We start from the raw sequence: 27,579 nt of genomic DNA on the forward strand, positions 1-27,579 counted from the left end.
TGTGAGCTATCATGATGGACGCCAGCTGTGTGAGCCATCATGATCAATGGACGTCAGCTGTGTGAGCTATCATGATGGATGGATGCCAGCTGTGTGAGCTATCATGATGGACGCCAGCTGTGTTAGCTATCATGATGGATGGACGCCAGCTGTGTTAGCTATCATGATGGATGGACGCCAGCTGTGTTAGCTGTCATGATGGATGGACGCCAGCTGTGTGAGCTATCATGATGGATGCCAGCTGTGTGAGCTATCATGATGGATGGACGCCAGCTGTGTGAGCTATCATGATGGATGGACGCCAGCTGTGTGAGCTATGATGGACGCCAGCTGTGTGAGCTGTCATGATGGACGCCAGCTGTGTGAAGTATCATGATGGATGGACGCCAGCTGTGTGAGCTGTCATAATGGACGCCAGCTGTGTGAGCTATCATGATGGACGCCAGCTGTGTGAGCTATCATGATGGACGCCAGCTGTGTGAGCTATCATGATGGACGCCAGCTGTGTGAGCTATCATGATGGACGCCAGCTGTGTGAGCTATCATGATGGACGCCAGCTGTGTGAGCTATCATGATGGACGCCAGCTGTGTGAGCTATCATGATGGACGCCAGCTGTGTGAGCTATCATGATGGACGCCAGCTGTGTGAGCTATCATGATGGACGCCAGCTGTGTGAGCTATCATGATGGACGCCAGCTGTGTGAGCTATCATGATGGACGCCAGCTGTGTGAGCTATCATGATGGACGCCAGCTGTGTGAGCTATCATGATGGACGCCAGCTGTGTGAGCTATCATGATGGACGCCAGCTGTGTGAGCTATCATGATGGACGCCAGCTGTGTGAGCTATCATGATGGACGCCAGCTGTGTGAGCTATCATGATGGACGCCAGCTGTGTGAGCTATCAAGGCGTCAACATGACGCTCAGTTCAGCTCTTAAAAAGAGTTACTGCGCCTTACGATTATCTCACCTAAAATTAGTTTGTCACACACCTTTCAATGTATCATTTTGTTATTTTTGTTTGCTGAGCTCTGTCCAATAATAGTGACAAAGGTATTCTTTGTTTAAAAATTAAGAGTGGCTGAGAGCTGCGGTGTAGCATGCATCACCCAGTAACCTGTGGAAGTCACAGACGATGCATGCACAGCAGGTAGGCAGCAGTGAGGGCGAGTGTGACATAAGAGACAGGGTCGGCAGGGCACATGCTGAGTCACTGTGGCATGAGGATGCAAGGAGGCCGCTCATAGATAAGACAGCTGGTCTATGGTCACCACCCTGCCTCATGTACCAGGTCGTGCCTATGCTGAACAAGACGTTCTCCAACCCTCGGTAATGAAGACGGAAAGCTATTCTGCACTTGTACCGCGTCCTGTCTGGGCGGCGCCCAGCAAAGAGATTTCCTTTTCTTTTTTTTCTAAACTCTCCCGCTCTCTCTCTCTCGACGAAGAAAAATAATGCAATGAAGAAAGGCGGTCCTATTGCGATCTTTCTATTAAAGGCTATCGCTGTCTAGTGCTCTGATGGGCGAATTTTTCTCGTACATTGTGCGTTTGTTTGTCCTCCTTCAAGAAAAATTCATGATACTTTGCGAGGGGGACAACACTACTTCAAGTTCGTGATCTGCATCTGTAGTAGGTATTTGTTTCACTATTTGTATATGAAAAGCATATGTTTACACACACACACACACACACACACACACACACACACACACACACACACACACACACACACACACACACACACACACACACACACGCACACACGCACACACACGCACACACACATCGAATGTGAAAATGCTTTCGTGATCTCTCGGTCACAATACGTTTCTCGATAATGTGATTGAGAGGTCACGAAAGTGCTTGCAATTTATATTGGGTAAATTTCCTATTTCATAATAATATATCATTTCTTGATTGTAATTTTGTCGTATGGACATATATATATATATATATATATATATATATATATATATATATATATATATATATATATATATATATATATATATCACACTGGCCGATTCCCACCAAGGCAGGGTGGCCCGAAAAAGAAAAACTTTCACCATCATTCACTCCATCACTGTCTTGCCAGAAGGGTGCTTTACACTACAGTTTTTAAACTGCAACATTAACACCCCTCCTTCAGAGTGCAGGCACTGTACTTCCCATCTCCAGGACTCAAGTCCGGCCTGCCGGTTTCCCTGAATCCCTTCATAAATGTTACTTTGCTCACACTCCAACAGCACGTCAAGTATTAAAAACCATTTGTCTCCATTCACTCCTATCAAACACGCTCACGCATGCCTGCTGGAAGTCCAAGCCCCTCGCACACAAAACCTCCTTTACCCCCTCCCTCCAACCCTTCCTAGGCCGACCCCTACCCCGCCTTCCTTCCACTACAGACTGATACACTCTTGAAGTCATTCTGTTTCGCTCCATTCTCTCTACATGTCCGAACCACCTCAACAACCCTTCCTCAGCCCTCTGGACAACAGTTTTGGTAATCCCGCACCTCCTCCTAACTTCCAAACTACGAATTCTCTGCATTATATTCACACCACACATTGCCCTCAGACATGACATCTCCACTGCCTCCAGCCTTCTCCTCGCTGCAACATTCATCACCCACGCTTCACACCCATATAAGAGCGTTGGTAAAACTAGACTCTCATACATTCCCCTCTTTGCCTCTAAGGACAAAGTTCTTTGTCTCCACAGACTCCTAAGTGCACCACTCACTCTTTTTCCCTCATCAATTCTATGATTCACCTCATCTTTCATAGACCCATCCGCTGACACGTCCACTCCCAAATATCTGAATACGTTCACCTCCTCCATACTCTCTCCCTCCAATCTGATATTCAATCTTTCATCACCTAATCTTTTTGTTATCCTCATAACCTTACTCTTTCCTGTATTCACCTTTAATTTTCTTCTTTTGCACACCCTACCAAATTCATCCACCAATCTCTGCAGCTTCTCTTCAGAATCTCCCAAAAGCACAGTGTCATCAGCAAAGAGCAGCTGTGACAACTCCCACTTTGTGTGTGATTCTTTATCTTTTAACTCCACGCCTCTTGCCAAGACCCTCGCATTTACTTCTCTTACAACCCCATCTATAAATATATTAAACAACCACGGTGACATCACACATCCTTGTCTAAGGCCTACTTTTACTGGGAAAAAATTTCCCTCTTTCCTACATACTCTAACTTGAGCCTCACTATCCTCGTAAAAACTCTTCACTGCTTTCAGTAACCTACCTCCTACACCATACACTTGCAACATCTGCCACATTGCCCCCCTATCCACCCTGTCATACGCCTTTTCCAAATCCATAAATGCCACAAAGACCTCTTTAGCCTTATCTAAATACTGTTCACTTATATGTTTCACTGTAAACACCTGGTCCACACACCCCCTACCTTTCCTAAAGCCTCCTTGTTCATCTGCTATCCTATTCTCCGTCTTACTCTTAATTCTTTCAATTATAACTCTACCATACACTTTACCAGGTACACTCAACAGACTTATCCCCCTATAATTTTTGCACTCTCTTTTATCCCCTTTGCCTTTATACAAAGGAACTATGCATGCATATATATTCAACAAGTCGGCCGTTTCCCACCGAGGCAGGGTGACCCAAAAAAGAAAGAAAATCCCCAAAAAGAAAATACTTTCATCATTCAACACTTTCACCACACTCACACATAATCACTGTTTTTGCAGAGGTGCTCAGAATACAACAGTTTAGAAGCATACACATATAAAGATACACAACATATCCCTCCAAACTGCCAATATCCCAAACCCCTCCTTTAAAGTGCAGGCATTGTACTTCCCATTTCCAGGACTCAAGTCCGACTATATGAAAATAACCGGTTTCCCTGAATCCCTTCACTAAATATTACCCTGCTCACACTCCAACAGATCGTCAGGTCCCAAGTACCATTCGTCTCCATTCACTCCTATCTAACACGCTCACGCACGCTTGCTGGAAGTCCAAGCCCCTTGCCCACAAAACCTCCTTTACCCCCTCTCTCCAACCCTTTCGAGGACGACCCCTACCCCGCCTTCCTTCCCCTATAGATTTATATGCTTTCCATGGCATTCTACTTTGATCCATTCTCTCTAAATGACCAAACCACCTCAACAACCCCTCTTCTGCCCTCTGACTAATACTTTTATTACCTCCACTCCTTCTCCTAATTTCCACACTCCGAATTTTCTGCATAATATATATATATATATATATATATATATATATATAATATACATATATATATATATATATATATATATATATATATATATATATATATAATCTTGCTGAATAGTTAAAACTAGTCAATTAGCAAGAACTCGTTTAAAATTAAGTCCTTTCTAAAATTTTCCCTTATACTTTAAAGGATATATTTTTTCATTTAGGGTAATGTAAAAATTAATAATTTTGTACCCAAAAAAAATTTAAAAATTTACCTAACCATTTCATTTAGCCGAATCCAGTTAAATATATTTTAGATAGGTTTGCAATGATTTAATAATAAACAAGCACAATGAGATATATTTTTTTCGTTAGGTTCAGAATGATATTTGCGAAATTATTGCATACACAAATTTTCGCTTGCCTTATTCGGCAAGAAGAGTATTGCTATTTAAGCCAGAATCGCAAGTTTTACCTATTCGGCATGACACACACACACAATGTGTGTATATATATATATATATATATATATATATATATATATATATATATATATATATATATATATATATATATTATAATGAAAGATAAGACATACCTCAGCTGACTTAAATACAAATTATACAGTACGGATGAGGAGACATTTTGGTGCAAGTCCCCTAATGTAAGTCAAGCGCTGGAAGTAGGTTAGATGCAGGAAGTAGGTCAGGTGAAGGAACTAGGTCAAGGAAAGGGACTAGGTCAGATGCTGGAACTGCAGTAGGTCAGATGGAGGTACCAGGTTAAGCGCAGAAAACAGGAGATATGTTTGATGGTGAAATTGGTGAGTGAAGCAAATATTACTGACTCGAGAATTTTGTGCCTGTGAATCCATTTTTAATATAATCTGCACTATATTTTATAAGTACATCATTTTGTATGTACGGTGATTTATAATGTACTGTACTTTATAATGGAAACAGAGTCCTTGTTGATATTATGGTTATGGTTCGTGACTTGCTGGAAAATATCTTAACTGCCCTCTGCATATTTGATAGACCATATTGTTGATGAGACACATGAACGGTACATGGGTACGCCTGTGCGTTGCTCACGTATCTTATTCATCAGTTTGTCGATATTACATACCATTGATGTGATAGTGCTTTGTGTTCAGTTACTCCAGTAAATACGTATATACTTGTGTTGCAGGTGAGCCAGTGGATGTAGTCTGTGCTAGGAATTCCGTGATAGGTACATCATGGTAGATCATTTTAAACGACTCTAATATAATAGGCATAAACTGCCTAGTTCGTGGGGGTAATTTTCCATTTTAGTGCATATATTTTTTGTGGTAGCAATTAAGATATTTTTATCAGTGTTTCTTATGATGTAGTTATTTTTCTGTAGTATTTGGTATTGTTGTAGTTATTATCTAGTATTAGCTCTTGATTCATTTGTTTGTATGAATCATGGAAATAAATGGTATAAAATACCGACACAATGGAAATATAAACACATATGCAGTATAATGTGATCCTTTATTGACTACGTTTCGCCCACACAGTGGGCTTTTTCAAGTCACAAACAGAACTGTTTGTGACTTGAAAAAGCATATTTATATATATATATATATATATATATATATATATATATATATATATATATATATATATATATATATATATTTATATATATATATATTTATATATATATATATATATATATATATATATATATATATATATATATATATATATATATATATATATATATATATATATATATATATATATATATATATATATATATATATATATATATATATATATATATATATATATATATATATATATATATATATATATATATATATATATATATATATATATATATATATATATATATATATATATATATATATATATATATATATATATATATATATATATATATGTATATATATATATATATATATATATATATATATATATATATATATATATATATATATATATATATATATATATATATATATATATATATATATATATTTATATATATATATATATATATATATATATATTTATATATATATATATATATATATATATATATATATATATATATATATATATATATATATATATATATATATATATATATATATATATATATATATATATATATATATATATTTATATATATATATATATATATATATATATATATATATATATATATATATATATATATATATATATATATATATATATATATATATATATATATATATATATATATATATATATATATATATATATATATATATATATATATATATATATATATATATATATATATATATATATATATATATATATATATATATATATATATATATATATATATATATATATATATATATATATATATATATATATATATTTATATATATATATATATTTATATATATATATATATATATATATAAATTATATATATAAATTATATATATATATAATGTCAAAGTCCGAATATGTAAAACTGGTCAATTAGCAAGAACTCATTTAAAATTGTTCCTTTCTAAAATTTTTCTTATTATACGTTTAAAGCAAATTAAATTGCGCTTCTATAATAAGGTTAAGAAAGTTTTCTAAGGTTCTTCTGGTACAAAATCATTAATTTCTACATTAACATAAATGAAAAAATATATATTTAAACGTAGAAAATAAAATTTTAGAATGAAACCTTTATGTATTTTTATATTGGAAACGTTTCGCCAGCCAATGGCTTCTCAGTCCAATACCGAGAAGGGCGGTGGAAGATGAGGAGGAGTTTGAGGTAATCAGTCCCTCAGCCTGGAGTTGATGTCTTCAGTCCACCCAGAACAGAAGGGACTCACAGGTAAGGCCCCACTAGGGGCATACCTAGAGAGGGTTTCGGGGGTCAACACCCCTGCGGCCCGGTCTGAGACCAGGCCTCGTGGTGGACCAGGGTCTGATCAACCAGGCTGTAACTGCTGGCCGCACGTAAACCGACGTACGAGCCACAGCCCGACTGATCAGGTACTGACTTTAGGTGCCTGTCCAGCGCCTTCTTGTATGCTAGGAAGCAGTTGAACAGCCCTGGGCCCCTGACACTGACTGTGTTGTCTCTACTCGCGGCGCCCCTGCTTTTCATTGGGGGGAATGTTGCATCTCCTGCCGAGTCTTTTGCTTTCGCAGGGAGTGATTTTCGTGTGCAAGTTTGGTACTAATCTTTCTAGGATTTTCCAAGTGTACATTATCTTGTATCTTTTTCGCCTGCATTCCAGGAAATATAAATCAAGGGACTTCAACCGTTACCAGTGCTTAGGTGCTATATCGAGCTTATGTGTGCCAGCCTTGAAGGGGGCAGTTAGTGTACAGCAGTATTCCGGCCTAGAGAGAACAAGTGATTTGAAGAGAATCATCATGGGCTTTGCGTCCCTAGTTTTGAAGATTCTCATTATCTATCCTATCATTTTTCTAGCAAATGAGGTAGATACATTGTTGTTGCCTTTGAAGGTGATTTAAATTCTATGACATTTTCGCTCCCAGGTCCTTCACATTGGTTTTTTGCTCTCTTGTGTGGCTAGAATTTGTTGTATACCCTGATACAGTTTTAATTTCCTCAAGTTTTCTCTATCTGAGTAGTTGAAATTTCTCTTCATTGAACTTCATATTGTTTTCTGCGGCCCATTTAAAGATTTGGTTGATGTCCGCTTGGAGTCTTGCGGTGTTTTCGATGGAGGTCACTGTCATGGCAATTCGGATGTCATCCGCAAAGGAAGACACGAAGCTATGGCTTACATCTCTGTCTATGTCAGATATGAGGATGAAGAACAGGATGGGAGAGAGTACTGTGCCTTGTGGAACAGAGTTTTTCACTGTACCCGCCTCAGGCTTGACTGTCACTCTGTGTTCTATTTGTTAGGAAGTTATAGAGCCATCTACCAACTTTTCATGTTATTCCTTTATCACACCATGGTCTCACTTGTCGAAGGCTTTCGCAATCTGTGTATACTACATCTGCATTTTGTTTATCCTCTAAAGCATCCAGGACCCTGTCATAGTGATCCAGTAGCTAGGACAGGCAGGAGCGACCTGCTCTAAACCCTGGGTTGTGTAATTATTGGGTATCTAGGTGGTTGGCAATCTTGCTTCTTAGAACCCTTTCAAAGATTTTTTAATATGGGATGATAGAGCTATTGGTCTGTAGTACTTTGCAACTGCTTTGCTGCCACTTTTGTGGTGGGGCTGAGTTTGTTGTTTTTAGTGACTGTGGGATGACTCCTGTGTTTATGCTCCCTCTCTGTAGACTACCTTCAGCATTCTATGGAGAGTTCTTGAACACAGAGTTCTTGATGAATACGGAGTTCCACGACTCCGGGCCTGAGCAAAGATTTAATAGCTCGTATGTGTGTGAATTTTCATCTGAGCTGCCTCCTGGGATGATTTCTACTAAAACATTATTTGCTACACCCTTCCATTTTAGGTGTCTCAAGTTGATATACCCCAATAGCAAGATATTTGGGGCAGGAATTGAGAGATTTTCCAGACAGTGATCAATTTTCAAAAGCTGTTCCTGGAATTGCTTGAAAATTGCATTTGGAGGCTTGTACACATCCACAATGACAAGGCTTTGGTTTTCGATGTTTACTGCCTAAACTTCAACTACATCATTTGAGGTGTTTAGCTCTTGAGCAAATGAGCAACTCTGTGACGTACAGGCCAACATCCCCTAGTTGCCTGTTTAGTCTGCGCATCTGAATAGGTTATAACCTGGGATCCATATTTCGTTGTCAAAATTATCCTTTATGTGGGTCTCCGTGAAAGCCGCAAACTTTGCATTTGACTCCGTGAGCAGCCCCTTGATGTAAGGTATTTTGTTGTTTGTTGATGGCTTTAGACCTGTATGTTTGCAAAGATAAATGTGGTTATACTGATGAAATTTTGGGGGGCTTTGTTTGCTGGCATTAATATCTGTTGTTCTGGAGTGGAGGCCAATGACTGCCCCTCTACCCCAGAAGTGTTTTCAGTTGGTGTAGGATTTCTGTCATTTCTTTCCAGTCTTTTTTCCTTCCTGGCACTAATAAACTTCTGGAGAGGTTTTGGCTCCACTCTTTTGTTTCCCATGGTCTGGGTGATCTATATCTTCTTGTTCCCTTTAGATGATGTGCGTGACAGTATATGTTGTAGTATTTCCTTTCATAGACTGACGAGTGGTATATTTTGGGGTGAAATAAGTTACAAGAATAGTTGTACCCTCCTGTTGTCATGTAGCTGCGGCATGTTTTGGGATGGTCGAAAGTGAATGTTCCACCTGTGAGGGGAAAGTGGGGATAGTTGAAAGATTGATGGGGGAGATGAAAGAATTAGAGAAAGGAAGAGTCGGGGCTTGACCCAACAGCAAGGGCATTGTAAAGCATTATGTAAGTCATGTGCTGGTGCTCATCGTCTCTCCTCTTTTGAAAGACTATAAACTAGAATAAATTTTTCTGAGTTTTGGAGGCCAGGAATGAGGAAAACCTGAGTCAAGAGGTGAGAACAGGAGCAATGACTCAACTCTTCCAAATGCAAAAACTAGGTAAGTACATACACAGATTGCCTATTACGAGAAAATTGATTATGAATCGTAATAGAAATAATAAAAAAAGACAGATTAGTCTTCATTTGGAGTGCTTCAGAGCAAGGCAGTAAGAATGTTTGCAGATATTATTCTGGTCTGTGCTGTGATGGGCTAAATTAACACACAACACGAAAACCAATAACCCTGAGGTGTGGGACGGGAGGTAGAGGCAGCGTGCGGGACAGGGCGGGGCCAAGTGTCGGCTCTGGCTGTAATCAGCCACTTACCGACCTGTAATTTAGGTTATGCTGGAGGGCACGAGCTTGGGGACGGTGTGGGGAGCAGGGTACAGGGCTGGGGAGATCCATGTGTGTGCTAGGAGAGTAGGATAAATGGGTGATGGTGAATATGTATTAACGTTAAAAGGAGGGGATGGGTCCGAGAATATGAATCATGTTATAAGACTGAATTGGGACAAAAAGTAATAGTTGGGTGAAATTGGAATTAAGGAGGAAGGGGAGAAATAATGGAGGTAAATGAGAAGTGAGGAAGGCTCAGATTTCATAACTTTTCTTTATAAGATTACAAAATCTAGTTTGGAAGATAATTTTTACCTTATATTCGGTCTATATAAACTAAGGCAATGTGAATTTTGTGTATTTGATAGAGAAGTGTGTAAAGACCAAACGAAAACAATGAAAGACAAAGAAAATCATGTGTTAGTTATTAAAGAAAATTGGATACAGCAGTATGCTGCTAGCCTACTCTCCATGAAGATTACACAGTGGGGGAAAATAAGCTATGTTCATCTGTCATGTTCCATTTCGTAGGTGTCACCGTCCACGGTTACCCTGTAACCGTGGACGGTGACACCTACGCTACTCTGAGACCTCTCTCCCTGCTTTGCTCTCCTGATGACGCACTGAGAAGTGTGAAAGTACTTGACCTAAAGATTTCCACCCCCCTTGGCTTGTCCTGTATATATATATATATATATATATATATATATATATATATATATATATATATATATATATATATATATATATATATATGTCGTGCCGAATATGTAAAACTGGTCAATTAGCAAGAACTCATATAAAATTAAGTTCATTCTAAAATTTTCTCTTATACGTTTAAAGATATATTTTTTTCATTAATGTTGATGTAAAAATTTATTATTTTGCACCAAAAGGAACTTAGAAAACTTACCTAACCTTATTATAACAAGCGCAATTTATTTTAGCCTAACCCAACTAAATATATTTTAGATTTGTTTACAATAATTTAATACTAAACAAACACAGTGAAATATATTTTTCTCGTTAGGTTCAGAATGATTTTGGCGAAATTATTGCATACACAAATTTTCACTTGTCCTATATGATAAGATGAGCGTTGCTATTTAAGCCAAGATCGCAAGTTCTGCCTATTCGGCACGACATATACATATATATATATATATACATATATATATATATATATATATATATATATATATATATATATATATATTCTTTCAACACACCGGCCGTATCCCACCATATATATATATATATATATATATATATATATATATATATATATATATATATATATATATATATATATATATATATATATATATATATATATATATATATATATAAAATCTGTGTGTGTGTGTGTGTGTGTATACTCACCTATTTGTACTCGCCTATTTGTAGTTGCAGGGGACGACTCATAGCTCCTGGCCCCGCCTCCTCACTGATAGCTACTAGGCCCTCTCCCTGCTCCATGAGCTTTGTCAGACCTCGTCTTAAAACTATGTATGGGTCCTGCCTCCACTACGTCACTAGCCAGACTATTCCACTTCCGACTCTATGACGAAAGACTAAAGAAATACTTCCTAACTCTATGACTAAAGAAATACATATGTACTTCATAACTGTATGACTAAAGAAATACTTCCTAACATCCCTTTGACTCATCTGAGTCTTCAACTTCCAATTGTGACCCCTTGTTTATGTGTCCCATCTGTGAAACATCTTGTCCCTATCCACCCTGTCAATTCCTCGCAGTATTTTGTATGTCGTTATCATGTTTCCCCTAACCCTCCTGTCCTCTAGTGTCGTCAGGCCGATTTCTCTCAACCTGTGTGTGTGTGTGTACTCACCTATTTGTACTCACCTATTTGTGGTTGCAGGGGTCGATTCATAGCTCCTGGCCCCGCCTCTTCACTGATTGCTACTAGGTCCTCTCTCTCCCTGCTCCATGAGTTTTATCATACCTCGCCTTAAAACTATGTATGGTTCCCGCCTCCACTACGTCACTTTCTAGGCTATTCCACGACCTGACTACTCTATGACTGAAGAAATACTTCCTAACATCCCTTTGATTCATCCGAGTCTTCAACTTCTGGAACATCCCGTCTTTGTCCACCTTGTCTATTCCGCGCAGTATTTTATATGTCGTTATCATGTCTCCCCTGACCCTCCTGTCCTCCAGTGTCGTCAGGCCGATTTCCCTCAACCTTTCTTCGTAGGACAATCCCCTTAACTCTGGGACTAGTCTTGTTGCAAACCTTTGCACTTTCTCTAATTTCTTGACGTGCTTGACCAGGTGTGGATTCCAAACTGGTGCTGCATACTCCAGTATGGGCCTGACGTAAATGGTATACAGAGTCTTGAACGATTCCTTACTGAGGTATCGGAACGCTATCCGTAGGTTTGCCAAACGCCCGTATGCTGCAGCAGTTATCTGATTGATGTGTGCCTCAGGAGATATGCTCGGTGTTATACTCACCCCCAGATCTTTTTTCTTGAGTGAGGTTTGCAGTCTTTGGCCATCTAGACTATATTGTGTCTTCGGTCTTCTTTGCCCTTCCCCAATATTCATGACTTTGCATTTGGCAGGGTTAAACTCAAGGAGCCAGTTGCTGAACCAGGCTTGTAGCCTGTCCAGGTCTCTTTGTAGTCCTGCCTGATCCTCGTCCGATTTGATTCTTCTCATTAACTTCACATCATCTGCAAACAAGGACACTTCTGAGCCTATCTCTTCCTTTATGTCATTCACATATTCCAAAAACAGCACAGGTCCTAAGACTGACCCCTGTGGAAGCCCGCTTGTCACCGGCGCCCACTCTGACACCTCGTCACGTACCATGACTCGTTGTTGCCTCCCTGTCAGGTATTCTCTGATCCATTGCAGTGCCTTTCGAACTGTTATGTGTGCTTGATTCTCTAGCTTTTGTAGTAACCTCTTGTGAGGAACTGTGTCGAAGGCTTTCTTGCAGTCCAAAAAAATGCAGTCGATCCACCCTTCTCTCTCTTGTCTTACTTCTGTCACCTTGTCATAAAACTCCAGTAGGTTTGTGACACACAATTTTCCTTCCCTGAAACCGTGCTAGTTGTCAATTATACACTTATTTCTTTCCAGGTGCTCCACCACTCTCCTCCTGATGATCTTCTCCATGACTTTGCATACTATACACGTTAGTGATACAGGTCTGTAGTTTAGTGCCTCATGTCTGTCTCCCTTTTTAAAAATTGGGACTACATTTGCCATCTTCCATACCTCAGGGAGTTGCCCAGTTTCAATGGATGTGTTGAAGATCTTTGTTAATGGCACACGCAGCATCTCTGCTCCCTCTAAGGAGCCACGGAGAGATGATGTCTGGTCCCACCGCCTTTGAGGTGTCAAGTTCACATAGCTTCTTCACCTCCTCCTTGGTTATGTGTACCTCATCCAGCACTTGTTGGTGTACCCCCCTCCCCCCCCCGTTCTGATTTCCTGGAGTCCTACTGGTTTCCATTGTAAATACTTCTTTAAATCTCGTGTTGAGCTCCTGACATACCTCCCGGTCGTTTCTTGTGAACTCCCCATCACCCTTCCTCAGTCTGATTACCTGGTCATTGACTGTTGTTTTCCTCCTGATGTGGCTATACAACAGCTTGTGTGTGCGTGTGTGTGTGTGTGTGTGTGTGTGTGTGTGTAATATGCAATCATCACCAACGATAATGAATAAAATATATGAAAAGACGATTGAGCTTGAAGAGTTGTAATTTTTGAAGGTGAAAAAGACCAAGACGTCTTCATAAGATGTTCATTATAGAGGTAATCAACGTTTCGGTGATAAATCCATCACCATCACCAGGAATCATGTTCTGTAACATGACATAATAATGTCCAAATGGGGTAAAAATGAAAATCTCTGGGGTAATGAAGGCTCAATAAACATAAAATCGCACAAAAATTTATTTAATAAACGAGGCAAATTACGAAAGATATATTTTTTTCAAACAGATAATTTGTAGTTTAGCAGTGTTTTGGAAAATTGTGAAAATCTTAATAATTTTGTTGACATCGAGGATCCAGTTCTAGGGCATCTTTTCCAAACTCAGAAAACGGTTCTCTGATTACTCTCAGATCTTGATTCACATAGTGTGAGTTGGGTTGTGAATCACTTCAAGTGTGAATTTACTGATGTGCCAGAAGAGCCTGAAAGATTGGCAGAGGCACTTCTTGAACTTCGCTCCGACAGTGGAGCACGTATTGAATTTCAGAACAATGCAGACCTGCCTATTTTTTGGATGTCAAGAGCTGCAAAGGCTTTCAGAATTGCACACGAGGAAGCAGTCAAAATACTGCTGCCATTTGCAACTACCTGTCTTTGCGAACAAGGATTTTCCACTCGCATTAACTTGAAAACAAAGTCTAGAAATCGATTATACTCTGAAGACAGTATCCAGATTGTTCTTATATCAAAAAGCTCTAATTATGATGATGCATCAAAACGACAATATCATTGTTCCTAAACTTGAAGTAAAAATGTTTTCAGTGAAATTCTTCAGTTCCTTAATGCGATTTTTTATTAAATTTGTCTTTCTATTCTTTTTATTTCATGCAGTTTATTTTTTCATTTTATTATTTTATTAATTTTGTGTTTTATATTTCATGTTGCTTTATCGTGTATAATGAAGAATTGAGACACTTATGCAACACATGGGAATCTTTATTGAAGAAACGTTTCGCCACACAGTGGCGAAACGTTTCTTCAATAAAGATTCCCATGTGTTGCATAAGTGTCTCAATTCTTCAACTTGTCGGTTTTCAAAACCATTCATCACATCGTGTATAATACATACATTTCAGTTTGTCTGACTATTCTCAGTACAAATGGAATCAGTAAACTATTTTGAATTTGAATGCTTCTTGTGTTTTTCCGGATTCTGTGGACTTTCAAGTCTAGTGGTTAATTTCGCTGTACACAAATTTATTTTGGGGTAATACCCCCCAAAAAAAGTTCGCCGACCCCTGCACTGTTAGCCAAACATGAGAAAACTTGGGATTCTGCTCCAATCGTGGGATAAAAAAAATGATCTGGGGATACAAACACCAAGTTGTCACAAAGAATAAAATAAAGTCGCTAGTTAATGGTCCAAATCTGACCGAAATGTCGTAAGTTTGTGTCGTACCAAGTTGTAACTTTATACTCGCGTAAATCTTATTATATAGCTGTTTGAGTACGAAATGTACATGGAAGTACAGAGTTTATGGGTCTAAATAAGGGTATTAGACAGCACTTCTTCAGCAAAATGGAAGGAGATAGGGAAAAAGAGAGCGAAGGAAATTATAGCGATTGAAAATTAGATGTGACGATACTCCCAGAAACTAGGAACCAACTGTTAGTGTATTACATGTTGAGTGCCATGAGCTGGAGTCTGAACCCCCAGCAGACATGGCTCTGTGAATGTGTACACACACACACACACACACACACACACACACGCACGCGCGCGCACACGTACGTACGTGCAAAAACACATGAAAAGTTGCAGGTTCGCAAAGACTTTAAATTATTTCAAGTTCTTCACTGATCTGTTATTCAAAATTACTAGAGTCAATTATAGCTGAGATTATAAGAAGCCATCTCGATAAGCATAGCTTGATTAATGATACTCAGCATGGATTCACAAGAGGCCGGTCTTGTCTAACTAATTTATTAACTTTCTTCAGTAAAGCTTTTGAGGCTGTTGACCACGATAAAGAATTTGATATCATTTACTTGGATTTTAGTAAGGCATTTGATAGAGTTCCGCACCAACGACTGTTAAAGAAAGTAGCAGCTCATGGCATTGGGGGAAGGGTGCTCTCGTGGATCGAATCATGGCTCACAGACAGGAAGCAGAGAGTGTCCATAAATGGGGTTAAATCCGAGTGGGGATCAGTAACAAGTGGCGTTCCACAGGGATCAGTCTTGGACCCGTTGTTGTTTATAATATATATCAATGATCTTGATGAAGGAATTACTAGTGATATGAGCAAATTCGCCGATGACACAAAGATAGGTAGGATAATTGATTCAAACGTAGATGTTAGGGAACTTCAGGAGGATTTAGACAAACCCTGTTCTTGGTCGGAAAAGTGGCAGATGCAGTTCAATGTAGATAAATGCAAGGTTCTGAAGCTCAGGAGTGTCCATAACCCTAGCACTTATAAGTTAATTAATATAGAACTTAGCTATACAGATTGCGAAAAGGACTTGGGGGTTATGGTAAGCAGCACCCTTAAACCAAGACAGCAATGCCTAAGCGTACGTAATAAGGCAAATAGATTACTGGGATTTATATCAAGAAGTGTAAGCAACAGAAGTCCAGAGGTCATACTGCAGCTTTATACATCATTAGTAAGGCCTCACCTAGATTATGCAGCTCAATTCTGGTCTCCATATTACAGAGTGGATACAAATTCGTTGGAAAACATTCAGCGTAGGATGACTAAATTAATACATAGCATTAGAAATCTTCCTCATGAAGAAAGATTGAAGACTCTTAAGTTACATTCACTTGTTAGACGAAGAATGAGGGGAGACCTGATCGAAGTGTGTAAGTGGAAGATAGGTATTAATAAAGGGGATATTAACAAGGTATTGAGGATATCTCTCCAAGAGAGAACCCTCAGTAATGGATTTTAATTGGATAAGTTTAGATTTAGAAAGGACATAGGAAAGTATTGGTTTGGAAATAGGGTAGTAGATGAGTGGAACAGTCTACCTAGTTGGGTTCTTGAGGCTAGGACTTTGGGTAGTTTCAAATTCAGTTTGGATAAGTACATGAGTGGGATGGGTTGGATTGGCCTGCTGCAGTGTTCCTCCTTTCTTATGTTCTTATGTTCTTAAAATCTTCTTCACTGTCACGAATTTCTTCAACGCCAGTGTTTCCTGCATACACTTGACTTCACCATAAAGGTCTGCGCCTGTCTCAGTAACAACGTAATGTGACTGCCGATATAGAGACTCCCGTGATGGAACAAGATCCTACGCCCATTTGCATGGTGGTTATATTTTAGCTGCGTCCCCACATGCAGCGAGAGCTTTCTTTAACCATCGTCTACACTTGCTCTCTCGTTCAGACATATTGCCAATAATCATATATCTCGTTTAACGCGTTGTTTTCTTCCTCCGCTTTCTTCCTTCTCAACCCTTGCATCCTTTCTTCAGATAACAAGTGTGTTTCTCAGTACGTTACAGTATCATAGCAAGTTGCTGGATAAGACACACCTAGGTGTATTTATTCTGAAAACGTCTTCTACTATATCCAGTAATAACACTTTCGATAACCTCTGTATTGTATTGATAGTCACTGGTTAATGACATGTCTTCAGATAAAGATAGTCAAGTGTTGCACATGTTTCATGTTCATCGTCACGTTACAATATGTCAGTATCTGCATGGTCTGAGCCGAGACCAGAATTAAGGATCAGTTACTCTGTGTTTAGGTAGTTATACCGACCTCAAGGAGTTACCTATATGGGTCGCTTACATCCAGCAGAGTTGAAGACATTGTAGTTGGCAGTCACACATAGTCACTAACTTCATTTTGTTTGACATGCATTGACCCTTTGTGCATTTACGCACGCACGAAATTTCCGCAGACTTTAATATTTGTAATTTTCGGTAGGCTGAGATTGGTTAGACTAACGCATATCATACTATTTTTTTCGTGCCCGCTTGCACATTGCGTCATTTTGAGCGTGTTTTATCTCAGGAACGGTAAAAAATGGAGGAAGCTCATGCAGTTATCACTTGTCTCTCTTAACAGCCAGATCCAGATATGAAATTTTTACAGTCTGTTACTTGCATTTTAGCTATTCACTGTTTCTGTCCCCTATCCCTTTTCACTACCTTCACTAACTATTGTAACTGGCTATTAACACAAGCTGCCTGCTATTAATCATCCAGTTCTGTCTCTTAACTCTTCTGATCAACTCCTGTCTACCCTTCAATAAACCTTGCTTACGTACATTCTTTAATCAGTAATAAGATACCTCTCCTACACACACACACCACCATGCTCAGCCTCTCTCATAATCTGTGGGAACTTGCATATAAGTGATACTTGATATATTTTCTTCTCGCGCACTCAGAAACCTCTCTTTCTTAGTCAAACAAGTTATTTCAAATGTTAAGATTTTAAGCAAATCATTAAATAGCCCGACATAATATATCAGTTGTGACTTAACAATGGCGGAGGAGAGACCGAAACATCGTCTTAAGGTTCCTCTCCAAAGTGTGAGTTATTTGTGAATTGTTCTAGCCATGGTATTGTGATTTTTTTTTGTTCTAAATCTGTAGTTAAGTTGATTAAATTGTTAAAGCTGTACCAGCTGATGGTAGTACATACTTGTACCTCCTATTATTGTTTTCATGAGTAGGTGGGTGGAGGTCTAGTCAGCGCCCTGACTGCTGGCTTGCTCTCACCGTAACATGTTAATATCGTGGAGGAACACCCTTCTGAACCCCGGGCCCGCCTCTCACTTGAAAAATTAATTCGTTTTATTGGCAGTTTTGCTGATTAATTCTATTTCTCAGTTGTATTTGCGGTTAATTAACTGGTCTCCTTCGTCAGAGGCACCTGATATGATCAGAGGAAAACGTAAATTGTAATGGAGGCAAGTCAATGTGCAGTGTATATTCTTTATGGCAAGTTGGATGGTTCATAAAGTAAAGAGCTCTCTTCTCAGTGGTCACGAGTAACCTTTACAAGGAAGACGCCCGCCCTTTCTCACTTGGGATTTTGAAAAAATTAAACCACAGGCTTAAAATCCCTTCTCCAAGATACTGAAAGAAAAATGTTGTCAATTTAAGTCTATAATTCATTCTGCCCTCCGCAATTATTATATTAGAATAATTCTGTAAAGCTCACGTTTTCCTTGCTGCACCTCCATTGTGGGCGCCCACTCAGCCCACATGCTTTCTTACTCCAAACAATTTATGATAATTAACGTTACACCACTTTACAATACTTAACGTTGCACCACTGCTGTTTACATAATGAATAATAATAATAATAGTAATCATTAAGAGCAGTGAGTGTAGGATGAGGCGGGTGTTGTAGAATGTAGACGACAGTAATCCAATATGTGGTGGCGGTACCGGGGCACCCTCACCTCCTTCCCCAGAACAGGTCGCACGACGTAAATAATTTATTAGGTCGCTGTTGATAGGAGAGCTCGCCAGAGTGCTTCGAGGTTTTAACAGTGTGATTATTAGAGCCTTTTCAGGTCAGTACCTTAAGTTTAGTTCATGATTATTTTTTTTTCTTCTGTGATGTATGTATGCCACTGGCTGAATATAGTTCATTTTGATAGCATTTTAATGTCCTTACATTAGTTGAAAATTTGTAGTAGCACATAGTAAGCCAAGAAGTGTCCTAACTTCATGTTAATAGTAGGTAAACTAGGATATTTGAAAAGGATTTTTGGAAGTCATTGTGTGTAAGATATTTTTACATTATTGTGATATCTTGAGTGTGTTTCTCCGGCTTCTGTTTGTAACCGTAGTATCAGAAGTGCTAATTTTCTGATGTCTTTACACCCTAGCTTTGTCATGCGAGTCTCAGCTCTGTGAGCTACCACGTAGTGAGTTTACCACGAGAACTGACCCCTCTAGCCAGGAATAATGAAGGGGGTAGAGGCCTTTATAAGCTCAAGGAAAGTAGCTAAGAGAAGACTTGGTGACGAGCTGAAGGCTCTGTCTGAAGGCTAGGTAGCCAGACTTTGTGTGAGGTCTTGGGACCTGACTGGTCTTGGAGCTTGACTGGCCTTCTAGAGTGATCTACTAAGGACTCATACACTTATTTTATACTGTAATTGAATATACAGTTGGGTTCAATATATTGCGTTCCCCTATCTCACTTATCTGTTCTCGCCTGTGATATGACAATGCCGAGAATATCTGTGAAATTATTATCCTTGAATTCGTCGGCTTAATAAAATTGAAGTACTAAGAACAACCACTTTCCATCCCCATCCCCAAACATCTTGCTGCTTGGTGACTTCAATCTAAAACATACAAAATGAAAGAATATGGCAAATAATGTAGCAGAAATAATCCCTGGAGGCAGCTCAGATGAAAAGTCACACACACAGGACCTGCTGAATTTTTGCAACAAACACACCCTAAGTCAGCAGATAGTGGAGTCAACAAGACTGGAAAACACACTAGACCTTATTTTCACAAATAATGAGGACCTGGTAAGAAACATAATACCAAAAACAAAAATTCTGATCACAATCTAATCGAAGTCCAGACTTGCATGCACAGGAGTCCTGATCAGCATAACGCATACAGCTATGAGGGTACCTTTACCAAATTCAACTTTAACAACAAGAACATCATCTGGGATCAGGTAAACTATACCCTGGTATAAACCTTGGTAATAAATACCGACAAGTTGGTTTAGAAAGACACGTAAGCAAACACTATAACATATTTATTAGAAAACGTTTCGGTCCTGGGACCTTGATCACTTCTTGAAGTGATCAAGGTCCCAGGACTGAAACGTTTTCTAATAAATATGTTATAGTGTTTGCTTACGTGTCTTTCTAAACCAAACTATACCCTAAATGAAATATGTTGGGAGGATATCTTAAATTACATGGACCCTAACCAATACCTTGAAAAGATCAGCCTCCTGGTAGCTGAAGTATATTCAAGGTATATTCCTCTAAGAAAAAAGAAAAGTAAACTAGAGAGAGAGATGCTCCCTCTACAGGAGAAGACGAAGAATCACTTAGCTCCTCAATAATTATCTGATAAACGGAAGGAAACGCTAACCAGGGAAGTGGAAAATATTGAGCTACAGTTAAAGAACTCACACAGGATCCAGGAGAGACAAGAGGAGCTAAAAGCGATTAGTGAAATTGAAAGAAATTCGAAATATTTCTTTTCATATGCCAAAAACAAGGCAAAAACCACTTCTAGTATAGGGCCCTTGCTCAGACAAGACGGATCCTACACAAACGACAACAAAGAAATGGGTGAGATGCTGAAATCTCAGTATGACTCTGTGTTCAGCGAGCCACTAACCAATTTAAAGATAGACAATCCAAACAATTTTTTCATGAATGATCCTCAAAACCCTTCCAGTGTATGCCAAATTTCTGACATAACTCTAACTCCACTAGACTTTGAGAAAGCCATCGACGACATGCCCATGCACTCAGTCCCAGGCCCAGACTCGTGCAACTCGGTGTTCATTAAGAACTGCAAAAACCCCTCTCACGGGCTGTGGACAAGGAGCTTAGAGGCGAGATTCTACAGACACTAAAAATAACGGATATAGCCCCACACCATAAAGGTGGCAGCAAAGCAGTAGCTAAGAACTGTAGACCAATAACTTTAACTTCCCATATCATAAAAATCTTTGAAAAAGTTCTAAGAAGCAGGATAGCAAACCACCTGGACTCCCCAAAATTGCACAACCCAGGGTAACATGGTTTCAGAGCAGGTCACTCCTGCCTCTCACAACTGCTAGACCACTATGATATGGTCTTAGATGCACTGGAAAACAAACATAATGAAGATGTAGTATACACAGATTTTACAAAAGTCTTTGACAAGTGCGACCATGGTGTAATAGCACACAAAATGCGTGCTAAAGGGATAACTGGCAAAGTAGGCAAATGGATCTTCAACATTCTAACCAATCGCACACAAAGAGTAGTGGTAAACAGTTAAATCGGATGCTGCCGTAGTGAAGAGCTCTGTTCCACAAGGCACAGTACTCGCACCGATCCTGTTCCTCATTTTCATATCAGACATAGAGATGTAAACCTTAGCACTGTATCATCCTTTGCAGACGATACTAGGATCTGCATGAGAGTGCCATCCATTGAGGACACGGCAAAGCTCCAAGAAGATATAAACCAAGTTTTCCAATGGGCAGCAGAGAGCAATATGATGTTCAATGAAGACAAATTCCAACTACTCCGTTATGGAAAACTGGAGGAAATAATAACTAGGACTGAGTATACTACAAACTTCAATCACACAATAAAACGGAAAAGTAATGTGAAGGATCTGGGTGTGGTAATGTTGGAAGACCTCACCTTCAAGGACCACAACAATGCCACTATCACTTCTGCGAGGAAACTGATAGGACGGATAATGAGAACATTCAAGACAAGAGATGCAAAGCCAGTGATGATCCTTTTTAAATCAGCTGTTCTCTCTAGGCTGGAATACTGCTATACATTAACATCCCATTCAAGGCAGGTGAAATTGTAGGTCTAGAGAATGTATAAAGAACCTTTACTGCACGTATAAGTTCCATCAAACACCTTAACTACTGGGAACGCCTGAAAGCACTTGACTTGTACTCAGTGGAGTGCAGGCGAGAGAGATATATCATAATCTACACCTGGAAGATTCTGATTCTGGAGGAATTGGTCCCTAATATGCACGCAGAAATCAATCCATACGAAAGCAAAAGACTTGGCAGGCGATGCAACATATCCCCAGTGAAAAGTAGGAGCGTCACTGGTACACTAAGAGAAAACGCAGGAAGTGTCCAGGGCCCAAGACTGTTCATCAGCCTCCCACCAGCAATAAGGGGCATTACCAGTAGACCCCTGGTTGTCTTCAAGAGGGAGCTGGACAGATACCTAAAGTCGGTACCGGATCAGCCGGGCTGTTGTTCGTACGTTGGATTGCGTGCGGCCAGCAGTAACAGCCTCGTTAATCATGCCCTGATCCACCGGGAGGCCTGGTTGTGGACCGGGCCGCGGGGGCGTTGATCCCCGGAATACCCTCCAGGTAGACCCCAGGTAGGTAGTGTTTGATTACATTAATGATACTGTAGGTTTTGGTTACATTAATGTAGTAGTAGTGTGTGGCACTTGGATAGTACGACAGACAATTCACTCTCACTCCTCGGGTTAAGAAAATATGTTGTTGTTTGTATATTATTGTCACTAGGTTACTCGTAGATAGAAAAGATGTTACATTACATCTCACTGACTATACCACCTAGTGTTTCCTACGTAATCCTACATAATTATGTTTGTAAACAAAGCGGCTGCCTCATCTTTCACGTAAGTGGGAAGTTTTGGAATATTTTCCTCTTGATTTTTATCCCCTATCACTAATGAAGTCTGCTTAGCGGTAAATCTTATACCAACTTTACCAATTTCTAGAAATATATATATATATATATATATATATATATATATATATATATATATATATATATATATATATATATATATATATATATATGTGTGTGTGTGTGTGTGTGTGTGTTTTCACCTAGTTGTGGTTGCAGGGGTCGATTCACAGCTCCTGACCCCGCCTCTTCAACTGGCCGCTACCCGGTCACTCTTCCCGCTCCGTGAACTTTATCATACCTCTTCTTGAAGCTATGTATGGAACCTGCCTCGACTACATCACTACCCATTCGGCTATTTCAATTCCTGACAACTCTGTGACTGAAGAAACACTTCCTAACATCCCTGTGGTTCATCTGAGTCTTCAGCTTCCAACTGTGACCCCTTGTTGCTGTGTCCCATCTCCGGAACGTCCTGTCTTTGTCCACCTTGTCTATGCCTCTCAGTATTGTATATGTCGTTATCATATCCCCCCTAACTCTCCTGTCTTCCAGTGTCGTCAGGTCGATTTCCCTTTTAACCTCTCCTCGTAGGACATACCCCTTAGCTCCGTTACTAGTCTTGTTGCAAACCTCTGCACTTTCTCTAGTTTCCTTACATGCTTGGCTAGGTGAGGGTTCCAAACTGGCGCTGCATATTCCAATATGGGCCTAACGTACACAGTGTACTGTACAGGGTCCTGAATGACTCCTTATTTAGATGTCGGAATGCTGTTCTTAGGTTGCCAGGCGCCCGTATGCTGCAGCAGTTATTTGGTTGATGTGCGCCTCAGGAGATGTTACCGGTGTTATACTCGCACCAAGATCCTTTTCCTTGAGTGAGGTTTGTAGGCTGTGTGTGTGTCTGTGTTTTGCCGAAAAGGTAAAACTTGCTAATTTGGCTTAAATAGCAACTCTTCTTGCAGAATAAGGCAAGCGAAAATTTGTGTATGCAGTAATTTCGCAGAAATCATTCTGAACTTAACTAAAAAAAATATATTTCATTGTGTTTGTTTATTATTGAATTATTTTTAACTTATCTAAAATATATTTAGATGGATTAGGCTAAATTAAATTGCTCTTTTTATAATATTTTTAGGTAAGTTTTCTAAGGTTCTTTTGGTATAAAATTATTAATTTTTACATTAACATAAATGAAAAAATATATCTTTAAATGTATGAGAGAAAATTTTAGAAAGGACTTAATTGACCAGTTTTAACTATTCGGCACAACATATATATATATATATATATATATATATATATATATATATATATATATATATATATATATATATATATATATATATATATATATTGGTAAATCTTATAATGAATCGCTGCGTAACGTATTACTCCTTACACAGCTCAAGGTGAGCATGGGTGATTGCTGAGGGTTCCTGGATGAGGGGTATGGATATGGGGTAAGAGTTCTGGAATGGAGATTGGGTTGCGAGGAGGGGGGGGGATGAAGAGACGAGGATGGGGGAGAGGAAATGAGGATTGGGGTGAGGAGACTGAGATGGTGGGAAGAGTATGCGGAACTCGTTCTTTTATTTTTATTATTACACAAAATTTGATACATCAGCAGTCCGTTGCTGCTACTCTACTCTCCGTGAAAATTACATTATAGTGGTAATGACGCCTTTATTTCTGTAAAGTACATTATGCAGTTGATGTAGGATGAACTAACATGTTTAAACTACGTTATGGAAAGTCCCTTTTTCCGCATAGAATTTCGGTCAGCCTTGAAATTAACTTGGGGAACAAAAGCTGTCATTTTCGCATCCTGTCCTGTCATTGTCCATCACACGGATGAATTTTCTATATGAAGTAATGAAATCTGTCAACCTTATCCTGGAGGTTTCAGTTGTGGTGAGGTGATAGTTGGAAAGGATAGGATTTTGGGTGGGAGGGGGGGGGGGTTAGTGTGCTCAGCGCGTGGGGTGCTCGTGATGTGTTTGTTCGGTGTGTGTGTGTGTGGTTGCTGAGGTCGAGTCACAGCTCCTGATGTGTGTGTGTACTCACCTAGTTGTGGCTGCAGGGGTCGATTCACAGCTCTTGGCCCCGACTCTTCGCTGGCCGCTACTAGGTCACTCTTCCCGCTAAATGAGCTTCATCATACCTCTTCTTAAAGCTGTGTATGGATCCTGCCTCCACTATATCACTTCCCAGACTATTCCATTTCCCGACAACTCTGTGACTAAAGAAATACTTCCTAACATCCCTGTGATTCATCTAACTCTTCAACTTCCAACTGTGACCCCGTTGGTGCTGTGTCCCATCTCTGGAACATCCTGTCTTTCCACCTTGTCGATTCATAAGAACATAAGAAAGAAGGAACACTGCAAGAGGCCTACTGACCCATGCGGAGCCTTTCCATGTCCTTCCCCCCTGATTAGCCCAATGACCCCCCCCCGGATCAGCCCAATGACCCCCCCCCCGGATTTGCCCAATGACCCACCCAGTCTTGTCACCTCCACTCAAGGATGGAGCACGGCACCAGACCCAGCAGCACAAGCTAGTCAGGTCCAACTCACACCCACCCACACCCACTCATGTATTTATCTGACCTATTTTTAAAACTACACAACTTTTTAGCCTGAATAACTGTACTTGGGAGTTTGTTCCACTCATCCACAACTCTATTACCAAACCAGTGCTTTCCTATATCCTTCCTAAATCTGAATTTTTCCAACTTGAAACCATTGCTGCGAGTCCTGTCTTGGCTGGAAATTTTCAGCACGCTATTTACATCCCCTTTATTTATTCCTGTTTTCCATTTATACACCGATCATATCCCCCCTAATTCTGCGCCTTTCGAGAGAGTGCAGATTCAGGGCCCTCAGTCTGTCCTCATATGGAAGATTTCTGATACATGGGATCATCTTTGTCATCCTCCTCTGTACGTTTTCCAGAGTATTTATATCCATTCTGTAATACGGTGACCAGAACTGAGCAGCATAGTCTAAATGAGGCCTAACCAAGGATATATAGAGTTGAAGAACAACCTGAGGACTTCTATTATTTATACTTCTAGATATGAAGCCAAGAATTCTGTTAGCTTTATTGCGAACACTAATGCACTGTTGTCTTGGTTTTAGATTACTGCTAACCAGAACTCCTAAATCCTTTTCGGAATCAGTGGTATTAAGATCTACATTATTTAGTTTATATGTGGCATGGTTATTTAACTGTCCAACATTTAGAACTTTGCATTTGTCAATATTAAACTGCATCTGCCACTTCTCCGACCATTGCATCAGTCTATTCAAATCCTGGAGTGCTCTAGTGTCCTCATTAGAATGAATTGGACTGCCTATTTTGGTGTCTTCAGCAAATTTATTTATTCCCTCATCTATGTCGTTTATGTAAATTGTGAACAACAACGGGCCCAGCACTGACCCCTGAGGAACACCGCTTGTGACGTGCCCCCATTCTGATTTCTCCCCATTTATGCAAACTCTCTGCTGCCTATTTGTCAGCCATGCCTCTACCCAGGAAAAAATTTCTCCTCCTATTCCGTGTGCCTTAAGTTTCTTCAATAGCCTCTGATGTGGAACTCTATCGAAAGCCTTACTGAAGTCCATATACACAATATCATATTCATTACCATGATCTACCTCCACAAACACCGTAGTGAAAAAAGTTAGTAAATTCGTAAGACAGGAACGCCCCTTTGTAAAACCGTGTTGAGATTCATTAATCAATTTGTGCCTGTCAAGATGGCTACGAATTGCTTCGGCAATTATTGATTCCATAAATTTTCCCACTATGGAGGTAAGGCTTATTGGTCTATAGTTGGAAGCTAAGGACCTGTCACCTGCCTTGTAAATAGGTATTACATTTGCCATTTTCCACTTATCAGGCACTATGCCAGTTTGTAGTGATATGTTAAAAAGATTAGCCAAAGGTATGCTAAGTTCCTCTTTACATTCCTTTAACACCCTTGCAAACAGTTCATCAGGGCCTGGGGATTTGTTAGGTTTTAGTTTATCTATTTGTCTGAGGACCATGTCACTAGTTACCGCAATCATACATAGTTTATTATCCTGTTCTACATAATCTATTATTTCAGGAATATCGCTAGTATTTTCCTGGGTAAAAACTGAGAGGAAGTAAGTACTGAGAATTTCACACATATCACTGTCAGTGATCTGACCAGAGTTACTCTTAAGTGGGCCAGTCTTGTCCCTAATCTTACTTCTGTATACCTGAAAGAACCCTTTTGGGTTAGTCTTTGAATCCCTTGCGACCTTAGCCTCATAATCCCTTTTTGCTTTTCTTATTCCTTTCTTTATTTCTCTCTTTATATTGATTTCTTAACTGCCCATCCCCTCTTTTGATACGCCTATATATGCCTCTCTTTTGACCAATGAGATGTTTTAAT

This window comes from Cherax quadricarinatus, chromosome 5, assembly GCF_038502225.1.
Source record: "Cherax quadricarinatus isolate ZL_2023a chromosome 5, ASM3850222v1, whole genome shotgun sequence".
In the NCBI taxonomy this organism is placed as follows: Eukaryota; Metazoa; Arthropoda; class Malacostraca; order Decapoda; family Parastacidae; genus Cherax; species Cherax quadricarinatus.